This window comes from Panthera leo, chromosome A3 (genome assembly GCF_018350215.1).
Source record: "Panthera leo isolate Ple1 chromosome A3, P.leo_Ple1_pat1.1, whole genome shotgun sequence".
In the NCBI taxonomy this organism is placed as follows: Eukaryota; Metazoa; Chordata; class Mammalia; order Carnivora; family Felidae; genus Panthera; species Panthera leo.
The window spans coordinates 115,323,210-115,336,406 of NC_056681.1; the positions used below are offsets into that span (position 1 = coordinate 115,323,210).

At 44.7% G+C, this 13,197-nt stretch overlaps 1 protein-coding gene across 3 annotated transcripts in view; it reads right to left on the reverse strand.

Annotated features, from left to right (window-relative positions):
* The window catches only part of LCLAT1 (lysocardiolipin acyltransferase 1), a 181,698-nt gene extending 177,769 nt beyond the window's left edge, over nucleotides 1-3,929 (reverse strand). For 2 of the 3 annotated variants that reach the window (XM_042933322.1, XM_042933323.1), the window contains exon 1: nucleotides 3,824-3,929. The gene's annotated coding sequence lies outside the window, so the exon portion shown is untranslated. The other variant, XM_042933325.1, reaches the window with a different exon arrangement.
* Nucleotides 3,930-13,197: the final 9,268 nt, after the last annotated feature.

Consider the following 13,197-nt stretch of genomic DNA (forward strand, 5'->3'; position numbering starts at 1 on the left):
ATATGAATTGCAAATTTCTTCTTCCAGTCTGTACTTTGCCCCTAATTTTTTTTTTTTTTTAATGTTTATTTATGTTTGAGGGAGAAGGAGGGAGAGAGAGCAGGGGAGGGGCAGGGGCAGGAGGACAGAGGATCTGAATTGGGCTCTGCACTGACAGCAGGGAGACGGATGTGGGGCTCCGTCTCATGAACCATGAGATCATGACCTGGGCTGAAGTCAGACACTCAACGGGCTGAGCCACCCCGGCACCCCTGCCCTTCATTCTCTTAGTGGTGTAGAAGGAGAGAAGTTCTCATTTTAACTTTAGCACTGTCCGATGCTAGACAACTCTAGGGTTATGAATGTTTGCATGGAGATCACTTTTACGACTAGAGAATTCATTTGTGATTACTTCCATATTATAATGGCCTTCTGCACAAATATATTAAAAACCTAATGTGGGGCGCCTGGATGGCTCAGTCAGTTAAGCGTCCGACTCGGCTCGGGTCATGATCTCACGGTTTGTGAGTTCGAGCCCCACGTCGGGCTCTGTGCTGACAGCTCAGGGCCTGGAGCCTGCTTCGGGTTCTGTGTCTCCTTCTCTCTCTGCCCCTCCCCCGCTCGCAATCTCTCTCTCTCTCTCTCTCTCTCTCTCTCAAAAACAAATAAAACGTTAAAAAAATTTTTTTACATCTAATGTAAAAATAAATGAAAAAATGTTATTCTAACAGTTTACCCCCAACACACTTACGAGGATTCTTCCCACTCCTTTTTCATGGCTTTACTCCAGTGGATCTACCTTCACACTAGACCCTGCAGACTTTTATGATATGTAAGTTTTCTGTAGTCTATGAAACCAGAAGCATAGAGGAAGTTATATGCCTGGTTCTGTTAAACTTTATTGACCCAACGACATCAAAGGGTTTACAATTCTCCCAAAACCCAGTAACAAAGAGCTTTCTGCTCTACCCTTCACTAAATTAACAACGTCTCCAATCTGCAACCATATTGTTACCAAAACAACCAACACCTGTTTACTTGGTTATCAAGGGTTCCCTTCTCCCACCCCATTATTCTTCACACCCAGTCAATCTTCCATTCCGCCTTCAAAATGTGGTGGCAGACTCTGTCTGACCTCTGGTCTGCCAGTAAATGCCCTGCTTCGCTCCCTCACCACCTCTTGCTTGGAGTATGGAAACTGTCCTTAACTGGTCTCCTTACATTCTGAGTATCGCCCTGTCACCAAAATCATCTCTCCAGAACATAAACTTGATAATATTACTTACTTGACTAAGATTGTTTTACAGGTCCCACTGGGCACAGGATAAACTTACTCTCTCAGATGAGAATTCACAATCATTGCTGGGTTCTCTCTCAGCAACTTCTGCAAAACTCTGGTCTAACCCCTGGACACCAATGCACTCTCACTTGTCCTGACTCTCCACTGCTAACTCCTTTGGCTAGAAAACCTATCTCCTTTATCCTGCAGTCACTTCTCTTCCTATCTTAGCCACGGCCACCCCTAACAAAAGCAACTTGTATGTGTTTCCACAGCTCTCTGTACCCACCACAACTATACGAGTCCCTCTCCCACTGCATTAGTTATTTATCTTATTCACTGGTCTACAAACTTTTGGACCTGAAACTTCTCCCTGTACTCCATTATGATAAGGTCAGGAATTAATCTTTACATGCCAAAGACTTGGCAGGGCAATTCCATAAAGGCTCAAAGAAACAATGAATGTCCAAGCTACTTTTATTCCATATCCTTTTTTTCCTAGAGAGACTAGAACACTTAATGCAAATACATCAAAGCAATGAACCAACCTAACGTAAGCTTTCGCTCAAAAGTCACCCAGCAAATTATTCTTTTGGAGTTTAATAAAAACCAAATCTTCCTTAATTATTGATTTTTGCTTCCTGTTAGAAATTAGTCAACTCTTTGTTTTAAAATAATTTTTAAAATAAAGGGCACCAAAAGTAAGATGACTATACCACTTAACCAAAGTAACTGTAGTCATCACCATATAAATCACTGTTGGATGCTAATGGAATGAAACACAATTTTTATAAAATATAACCAAAACAATCACAAAAGAAATTACTTCATTGAAAAACTTGTTCCTATATATCTCCTTAACGCGTAACAAATCTGTATGATACCGGAAAACCATATGGCAGTTAAGAACAGAGTTTTTCCATTCGGTGCCTCAGTTTCCTCATTGGTATAACAAGATGAGAAAGTACTTCACAAAATTGCTAGGTGACTGAGTCAGCACAAATAAGGTTCTTGGCAGAGAAACCGCATAGTAATAAATGTCAACTGCTATCATTGAATATTTTTAACTTTCTTAACCCCTTTCATATATACATTGCCTTGTTTTGTTTTGTTTTCTTCACAATACAATGAGCTTGTTTGGACAAGAAATGCTTTGCCCGGTCCAGAGAGGAGACACAAAGAGGTTATATGATTTCCCTAATGTATTTTAATTGGCAGAGTAGAACTAGAAACCACACCTACCCCAGCCCCAGGCCAAACTGACCAAATCTCCAGGTAGCACTTTGGAAGAAAAAGTCTTTTAGGTTTTCCCCACTGTTTCCTCTTGGCGGTCAGCAACAGGCAGATGGGGGCAGATGAACTAACCCATTAGCTCAAATTAAAACGTAGGAGAAGCCTCACTTTCATAGTACCTGACACACAGTGGGCACTAAAAGACAAGAACTACTGGGGCTGAAACACAAAGTGCTACCGTGTTTCTCAATGACAGAACAAGGCAAAATCAAGCCTGCTATCAAAAAGAAAAGTCACTTGATAATTAACGCTCATCTATCACATCAAAGTAAAATGTGGCAAGAGAAACTTTTCTTAAAAAAAGAAAAAACGTTTAAAAGTTGGACAATTTCCTTTTATTCTCAAAAATCAACAGTTTTGCAAAAAGGACTTTCATTAAGACACTTTTTGAAAACTCAACTAATTATATTCCATGACATGTCTTTGCCCAAGTAAGCGACTGACGTGTATAGACAGTATTTCATCTCTGAAAGCCCTTCACCATACTTGTTACTTCCCTGGCTTAAACTGAATCCCAATACTCAGCCACGTCTACAGCCACGTGCATATGGAATACAGTTAATGTGCTTCAAAGGCAGATGCAATATTCCAAGGAACCCACCTGAAGCAGGTAAGTACAAAGGAACCAAAAGGTCCCTGAGGCATCTCGAGTGCCCTACCATTATTTCTTCTCTTTAAGGAGCAGGTAGAAGTTAAAAACACCTCAAGGATCAGGCTTGACAGCAGCTCCTGGCTGGGGCCTACCTTTCCTTTCGTGGCACCACCACTCGGGCACCTATGGGCAGGCATCTGGCGCCTGAAGGATATACACAGATCAGGGCTCGCACGTGGTGGCCACTTGGGACGTTTTGCACAGTGGCCGAAACAGGAGTATGTCCGGGGCGAGGCAGCTCCCAGACCCGCTCACATCTGGAACAGGAAGGTCTGGACGCTAATCTGGGCGGTCCAACGGGACACCTGGCCCTCCTCGCCCCGCAGCCGCCTCGCCTTTGCCTAGCCGGCCCGCGCGGTCCCAAAGCCCCCCGACGTGTCCCCAGGCTCCTGGAATCGCTTCCCCGCGCCTCCTCTCACCTGAGCCCGCGACGCCGCCACCTGCGTCAGGACCCCAGTTCCTGGCCAAGTGACCGTTACCTGGGCCGCAGCCCGGGGAGAACCTCGGCTCCAGGGGAAGAGCCCGTGAGACTGCTCCCCCTCCGCCAACTCGGGAATCCCCCGGCCGCCGCCGCCATTTTACCGGCGCGCAACCCCCACCTGATAGTTCAGGCTTCCCACCTGTGACCAGCAGAGGACGTCGAGCGTCGCCTTGGGGGACGCGTGGGCGACCTGGAGAATCCGTGGGGGTCACAACCTCCGAACAGAACCCGCCGCTAATTCATCCCGGAGCGGGGAGGCGTCCGGCCCGTCGCCCTAGTAATGCGTCCCGGAAGGCTCCATCCTGATTGGCTGCGAGCTCCATGACGAGACGGCGTCCCCGGCTGCGTGGGAAGCCCGGGTTCCCAGCGCCCCGCCCCTGCTCCCCTGCGGGGGCCACCCCGGGCGTCCGTAGTCGAGGGCTCCCTTAAAGGGGCCGCGCTCTCTTCCTCTTCTGGCCCTCCCGAAGAGGGGGGCGGTGTAAGGGCGAGGAACAATAGCAATAGGAAACCACGGAGGGCATTGTCCCAGGGAATCTCATCGTCCAGCCAACCCCTAGTTTCAGACTGGAAAACAGAAATCTGGGGAATTGAATTTACAAGCCTACTTTACTAGCTCGAGGTCCCGGGGCAAATCAGTGGTAGAACCAGTTCTAGAACTCCGGTTCCTGATGCGCAGAGCCAAGTTCTCCCTGGCAGGCGCAGCATTTCCCCCCTCCTAGAGAAACTTCTCCTCCGAGCGCCCACAGCCGTTACTAACCCTCGTAAAAGGTGCTCGTCGCTTTGCACTGTGGTGTATCCGCCCCCTGACCTACAGGATTCTAAAGTTCCATAATGGTGGGACTGTGGTTAAACCCCTTCATTTCCCACGCTACGCTTTCCTCCTGCTGGCCTTCAACAAAGACTCACTGAGTAAAAAATCTTAAAAAATAACAAACATAGCCACGCATCACACACAGCCACTCAGAAGTCATTCACGTATGTTTATGTATTTGTTTATTCAACACGTCACGGGATGGGGGGGATGAATTGTCTAAGTACAAGGTTCATGTCCTCACAAAATTTACAGCGTAATAATAACGGACATATAGGTTTGGGATGCAGAGCTTCAATACAGCAAAATTGTCCCCCAATTTCTTTGTGAATCAAAAGTTCCTGAGCTCCTTTCCTAAATCGGCTTCACAACCTCTCCAATTTTGTTCAGAAATACGGAAGTATTTAAGATGTGCTAAAATTGTAATAGAAAACGACCAGAAACAGCAGAGGTAAACACCAATACAAAAGCTGACTCTGCCAATTATCTCTATAACCTCAGGCCTCATTTTTAGCTTTAAAATAAGATTGCTAGATAAAAGATCTCCATTTTTCACGCAACTCTTACAAGTTTTTAAGTTTCTTGATGTCAGAGACCAGGGGAAAAACCCTGAAGGCACTCCTGGGTTTTGAAAGCAGGGACTATGCAAATAGTTTATCTTTGCATCTCTGTAACTGCTAGAGCTGAGGAAGAGAACTCTGTGTATTTGAATACAACAGATGTTAAATAAAGATTAACTGACTTGAGTGAATCACCCTGGTGTCTTCTCTATTTCACCTTCTAGCCTTTGGCCTTTCTTGAGGGTGAAGGTGGGACCTAAAGGAAAGGACTGAAACTGGAATCTTGAGGGTATTTGCTCTTTTTTTACCCCAAATACTCCCAACACCCACCACATATGTGAGTTTCCTACACCACACAACTCTCCAATTCTCTCTGGACACAACTGGGTATCCTCCACTGTAACTCAATTCACTACTAACTACTCAGAGTTAGCGCAGACCCCACAGGTTAAGGGGTCAGTCGTACAAGGCTGCCCCCCACTTCAGACACCAATCAAAAGTTGGGGCCTCTGGTACCTCTGACCATCCAGCTATAAACTAGGAATTCCCACAACCCCGGTGCTCTAGTTCTAATTTGCTAGAACAGCTCACAGTACTTGCATTTACTGTTTATTGTCAAGGATACAAACTCAGGAACAGCCAAATGGAAGACATAGATGCACAGGACAAGGTATGGGTGGGTTGGAGGGGACACGAAGCTTCCATGCTCCTCTAAGCATGCCAGCCTCCCAGCACCTCAGTGTGGGTACCAACCCAGAAACTTTCAGAACCCCATTAGTTAGGGTTTCTTAGTGGAGATTTCATTACATAGATGTGTTTGATTAAGTCATTGGTCATTGCTGATTAGCTCAACCTTCAGCCCCTCTCCCCCTCCCTGAAGGTAGGTCAATTAGCTTGAAAGTTCCATGATTGGTTCTCCTGGCAACAAGCCCCCATCCTCCAGGGGTCAATCATTAGCATAAACTCCTGTAGAAAGGAGCTTGTTATGAATGACAAAAGACCATCCTATCCCCAATCACTCAACAAAATACTATGGTATTAGAAACTCTGTGCTAGGAATGGGCACAAAGACCAACTATATATTTATTATAGCACAGTATTACAGAAGGTACAAGGAAAAAGACTTGAAGGAGAAATACAAGAAGTATGGCATTCAAGCACCCTGGCTCAGTCCCACTATGGACACTACAAGTCTTGAGCCCAAACCATCTCTTTGTAATCTCAGAAAATTTGTGCTACTGTCATCCAGGAAATTAGGGCCCCGCCCCCTCCAATAAGTGAACTCCAACAGTGTACAAGTGACCTTCTGGACATTTCCTGTGGTGTTTATCTGCTGGAACTTTCCACACTGGCCACTCTTGTACTGTGTGCTCAGCTCACTGCTTAAACTTCATGAACTTATAATATAGTTGGGCATCTCTGATCATAAACTTTACAAGTCAGGTAAATACCAAGGAAGAAAAGAGTTCAAATTGTATAGAAGACACTTTTGTCCTACTTCAGGCTATCACCCCAGTAATAACTCATTGACTCTTGGTAAATAAGGTCCTTTGCACTAGGAATGAGGTCCACTAGGCTAAAACCGTTCTTGAACCCCAGGCCCTGATGGAATTACAGCTTTCTTAGATTCTCCCCATAGAATTTTCCTAAAATGAATCCCATCACCAATCTTGCCCTAGTAAGAGAAGATGTAAATAGTACAAAGAAAGCTCAAATGCCAGCTTCTTCCACTTACTAGTTATGTGGCCTTAGGTCACGCAATCTCTCTGACACTCAAGTGCCTTTATCTGTAAAATAGGGAGAATAATCTTTCCTTTTTGAGTTGTTGTAAAGGAAAGAGAGAACTCATCTGATAGCAAGCTCTTGTCTTGTACCTCACTTCTAAGTGCGGTTCCTCCAGTGCAGTGTTAAAGCCATCCACGGGGTTGGAAGCCAAACAAATCTTATAAATCCCATTTCTGACACTTGGTACACTGATAATTTGGTTAAGTCACTTAATTTCCTTGGGCCTGTTTCTTATCTGATAAACCTGGTTATTAGTGCCTATGTCATAGGATTGTTGAGCATATTCAAAGGAATAGCAACAACTACCTGCCATTTATTGAGTACTCTCAGTGTGCCAAGTGTGCCAGTGTACCAAGTAGCATGTCAGCCCTTTTGATGAATGGGGTAGGATGAAACTCAGGATGGTTAAGCACCTTGCCCAGGGGCTCACAGTGGGTTGGGGGCAGAGTAAAGGATTTGAGTGTGCGTCTCTCTGACATTGATGCCCTTACTCCTAACCCTTCTGCCCAGCTATACTGAATTTCTTTGGGGATAATTAGCATATGATCCAAAGGTCCTCACAATTCATGCTGACCCCCTTAGGTCTTCACCCCAGTCTTTCAAGCTTGCTCCTTCTAGGCCCCTTACCAGCCAGCTAAGCCATTTGCCACTGCCTTTGTCCATGTATATCCTCTTGAGCTAATTCTCTCCCACACAAAATAAATGACTACACACACTGGCCTCAACTGTGCCCATTGGGAAGACTACTCTCACCCAGAGTAGGTCTGCAGCGAAGTAGCAGTCCATTTTCCTCTTGCATCCACAGATCAAACCTGTCAACTTCATCACACTCAGGTTTTTCCTTCTCTACCATCTGGTTTAGGGAACTTCCATGGATTAACGGAGAGGCATTGGTGCAACCGTAGTAGGAGAAATGGAGATCCAGGCCATCTCTTCATGCAGCTACTGTGTGTCTGCTGGGCCTGCTCAAATTCAATTTTGGATGTACCACTTCCATTTTAAAAGATTGCTGCTAGACCCACACTCAAGAGCTGGTAGATCTGATAGATCTCTTATTGCCCAGTTCATGATGGACAGTTTGAGTTGCATAATCACTTGCCCTGTGGTCAAATGCTCAGATTCCATCAGGGCTCAGCAGCATTCCAGGAGATGCTTTCTAAATGTGCATGGCTCTCTCCCGCAGGTGGCATGGCCATGCCCCAGAACCCTAGGGGGCTGCACCATGATTCTTGTTTGGGGACTTGCCAGGGGCCCTGCATGTTCTTACCTCCACAACAGATACCTCTGGTTTCATGAGATGTGTCAGGTGGTATGGCACAAGTGACAGGGCTGCTTGTACCATGCATGGGCTAGACATTCTGCTGAGTCCTTTCTTGATCTGAGCCATACCTTCCACAATCTGAAGAGTTCCACCAAGTGTCATGCTTCTTTCTCATTGGAAAAAAATACAAGGTGCAGTAAGTTGTCCTTGATTTTGGAAGAGGTCCTGACATGCCCTAGACCATTGGATCACTTTACCACCCAAATAAGGTCTACGCTTTAGATAATTGTATCATGCCAAAGTTATTTTCTTTGTTTCTATATATGTTCTACACTGATATAAGATATTAACTTAAGGACAATCTGGGTTGAAGGCATACAGAAATTTTAGTTCTCCCTTCGCATCTCTACCATAGGTCTAAAGTTATATCAAAAATTTTTGGGGGCGCCTGGGTGACTCAGTTGGTTAAGCATCCAACTTTGGCTCAGGTCATGATCTCACGGTTCATGGGTTCGAGCCCCACATCGGACTCTGTGCTGACAGCTCAGAGCCTGGAGCCTGTTTCAAATTCTGTGTCTCCCTCTCTCTCTGCCCCTCCCCCACTTGCACTCTGTCTCTCTCTGCCTCAAAAATAAATAAACATTTTAAAAAATTTTTATTTTTATAATAATAACTGTTATATAAATTTGTAATCAATGTAGCAGGCTTCTGAATTTTTCTGGGGTTTATCCACTTTTTGGAATTTATGTGTCTCATTAAGGCATACAAAATACTTGCATTTCTGCTCATCAGATCTGACTAGCATGAAATTTCAATATGATAGACCAAATGTAGTAGTGTGTAGAATGGCCAGATGGTCCAGGTCTCTTTGGAATATATTGGGACAGAAAACAGGAAATGAACATAGCACTAGAGCAAGACTCTAAAAGTGTAATATTGTCTGTCCCCCATGAATGTTATTTTCCCCTGAATCTTTTGTTTATCATCTTCGTTGAGAGAGAGGGAGCAGTTCCAGGGGCTTTGTTTGGCTTTTCTTGCTACACTAGCTCCTACTCTATGGGTTAACGCCCAATAAATATGAGGGCTCTGTCAACTCCTGAGTATGTCCATTCCAAGTACACATTCAGAAATCAGGGAAATAATCACCAAGTTGGTAAGTGGACCTGGTGGACCCACTGTGAGACAGACCTGAGAGAACATTTATTATCTGACTCCAATATGCCCCTACTTTAACAGGGGGCCCATGATGGTGCTTTGGACTCCTGGGTATCCCCACCAACTTAGACCCTGGGTTCAACATCTCTCAAAAGTTCAGGCTATTCCTCTTTCCCCAGTGAATGGTTATCTGGGGAATAAACCTAAATCACCTTGGAGAAGGACTGAAGAAATGTGAATATACTTGCCATGCTGTTCCAGGTCCTTCCTCATGGACACCCAATCTCTCCTTCAGTCCATGTGTTGTAGGTCTGGGAATATGCTCAGTTCTTGAAATCAGACAAGAGATCATCGCTAGCCATTGAAGAGAGTTTGACCCCAGCCTTCCACTCATCCTTTATTAATCTCTGCTGATTACATATTAAGCAATACCCTTCCTTGCTGCTCATCTACTTCTTGTCCCTAGAAATACTGTGGTCTCTTATTGAGCTCCATAGTTCAGGTCAGTCTCCCTGGTTGCCACAGTGGTCTCTGCTATTCTAGGATCCTGTTATCTCCATTGTACTAGGGGATCCTATTCTATAACATCACTTTCCATCATCAGCCCTGGTCTACAGAATTCAAACACCGCTGAGCTTCTCAGTGATGCTGGTGTCCCTATGGAGCATTTGCTATTTGACTTCAACCATAAGCATTTGTCCTTAATAGTCATCCAGGCCCTCCTGAAGAACAGAGTCAGCTGAAAGGGTTTCTGGTCTTATTTGGTCAAGGTATTTTAGCACACTTACTTCTAAAGCTTTTTGATTCCTATGTCCACATTCTGTCATGATAGTTCTGGCATGTCTACTTTATTTAATGTGGTCATTACTTTCCCCAGTTTCTAAGAATCACCCCAGCACTATATTAGAACTGGTTCCAAGAGTCTTTACCACAGTGTTAAATACTGTCACGGGAATGTGACTTTTATTAGCAAATTTCCCTAAACCAGCATTTTTTTCTACCCCCTTAGTCCAATGCACTCATGATCCACACATGGTGAACTAGATCCTACAGCCACTGTGGCATATAATCTTTTCTCTCCTTTATAGCCCAAGCACCTCTCCTATCAGATCAGGGTGAGATTTGACCCATTTTGAGGAAGGGTGGCTCCTGTGTTCCAAACACACAGAGAGGCCCACTTCTGCAGGTATAGATGGTTCAGGGAATCTGAGGGAATCAAGTTGCATCTACTCAGATATCCCAACTCTAAGTCTCAAGGCTCCTTTTCCCCCCAGTTTTACTGAGATATAATCAACATATAATGTCTAAATTTAGGGTGTACAACATGATGATCTGATATACACATACATTGTGAAATGATTACCACAATAAGTTTAGCCAACACATCTATCACCTCAAATAATTACCCTTGTGTGTGTGTGTGTGTGTGTGGTACTCTGGAACACGAATTATACCACAAGGTTTTTCGACCTCGAGACAAGGGGACCAGCCATTTATATTCCCATATCAGTCAGTTATTGACTGCTGGCTGCCCCAGGGTGGGGGTGCATAACCAGCTGGGCAAGGCAGCTCCTATCAGGCTGACGGGAGTCCTTGCAGAAAAGGGGAAGCTGTGAGCCACTAGGAACCATTGCTCACAACAGCAGGGGGATGGGTGACCCATCTGGAATGGGCACCAACAGCATTCACTACAGACAAAACACAAAAGCTAAGTAAATGTTAGCTTTTTTTTTTTTTTTTTTTGGAGTTTGCAGACCATTTACATTTAATGTAATCATCATTACTTTGTGCTTGAGTTTATCCATTTATTTTTTAATATGAAATTTATTGTCAAATAGGTTTCCTTACAACACCCAGTGCTCATCCCAACAAGTAAATGTTAGCTTTTTAAAAGAATACATATATGGGCACCTGGGTGGCTCAGTCTGTTAAGTGTCTGACTTCAGCTTCAGCTCAGGTCATAATCTCATGGTTTGTGAGTTCAAGCCCTCATCGGTCTCTCTGCTGTCAGCACAGAGCCCGCTTTGGATACTCTGTCTCCTTCTCCCTCTTCCCCTCCCCTGCTTGTGCACACTCTCAAAAATAAATAAACATTAAAAAGGGGGGGGGGGAGGTAGGAAGTTGCCTTTAAAAAAAAAAGAGGGGCACATGGGTGGCTCAGTCAGTTAAGTGTCCAACTTCGGCTCAGGTCATGATCTCGCTGTCCGTGAGTTTGAGCCCAGCATCAGGATCTGTGCTGACAGCTCAGAGCCTGGAGACTGCTTCTGATTCTGTGTCTCCCACTCTCTGCCCCTCCCCTGCCCATGCTCTGTCTCTCTCTGTCTCAAAAATAAATAAAGACATTAAAAAAAAAAAAGAATACATATATGATCTTACCTGCCTCGAATATCGGAGAATGCTGTATAGGAACCCATCGCAGTAGCTGCCTTTGGGAAGAAGAATTGAATACCATTGAACTGACACATCAATGTATTGCCTTTTGTACTGTCTGAATTTTAAGCAGGTGCACATATTACCATTTTAATTTTGAGGAGAAAAACATTAAAATCCCCTTTAATGTGCCTATAACATTAGGACATGATGTTAAGCCACTCTACTGCTCTGAAGGTCAGTTTTCCACGAGTTTCAGAATCCTTCCCAAAGCCTACACTAGAGTATCACAGCTGATGAATTACTCAACCCCATGAGCCATTGATTTAATAGTCATATTTAATAGGGCACCCCACAATGTTCAGGGAAATGCTATGACAAGCAGGAAATCCCAAGTCCTCATTCTTATTGTACTTTTGTTATTTTAGGGGATAATCTCTACGCCCATGTAATTGCTTCCTCCTCTTCAAAATGGGATAGTAATGAGGTAAAATATGTTCTCAGTAACAGAGCTCAGAAAGAGGCAAAGAAGCTACTGCTTCTCCCTCCTGAGGAACCACTCTCCTCAGTGCTGATGACTAGAAGGAACACGCAGCCCAATGCCAGCAGAGGCCACAGGTACCTGACAGGAGGCCAAGAGATAACCATTGCTTTTAACTCGGTTTCCCCATCTGAGAAAGTCCCTGTGACTGAGACTTAGCATACTCTTAGTTACCCAGCCATGTTCTGGAACTCAAAAGGTATTTGGAAGTAAGGGTTTTGATTTCCCGAGAAGGCAACGTGACTTAGGTAGTTCAGGAGTCTCGGTGCTGGAATGAGTGGCTTAGAAGATGCAAAAAAATGGTATCAACACAAACCAGGGGTACAATCTAATTCTGACGATTCTCTGTTTGCTCCTCTAGCTCTAAAAGGTGTGTGTACGACCCTCCCCCCACACACAGATGCTTTTTGCTGACGTGTCCAGCTTGCATCTCCCAGCTCCCTGGCTATCTGTCTGTGGCAGAGTTCAGCCAATGGGAGGCACTGGCAGGAGTCTGCAGGGTGGGCTGAGAGAGAGATCAAGGCATTTGTTCCCCAGGCTGCTTCCCTGTGGTCTGTGGGGTGACAGTAGGTTTATACTCCACCAAAGGCCATGGCTCTTCTCCTACAGCTCAGCACTCACTGAGTTCTGGGACCCATTCCCTCCCCTGCCTCTTTCAGGATGTATGGTTTTCCTGATTTATCATATCTAGACCTGGGGTACTTCACCATCCTCTATTAGTCTCCCTTGATTCAGACTCCACCTTTATGATAATCCCTTTCACTCTCTCCAAACATCCCTTCTGAACATTCCAATTGTTTCTTGCCGATATACTACCTGATACACCAATGGACCAAAATTTCACTTAGACTAGTAAGATTAAAATGCCAGAAAGTAAATTTAGGACCCTGGTGATGAACCACTCCTCCAACATGACATAAGCATTTGTCCTACTGTTATCTGACATAAACCCTCTGTATCAGTAAGGAATGCTTGCGGCTGTAAGTAACAGCAAACTCAATTTACAATGGCTTAAACCACATGGGTATTT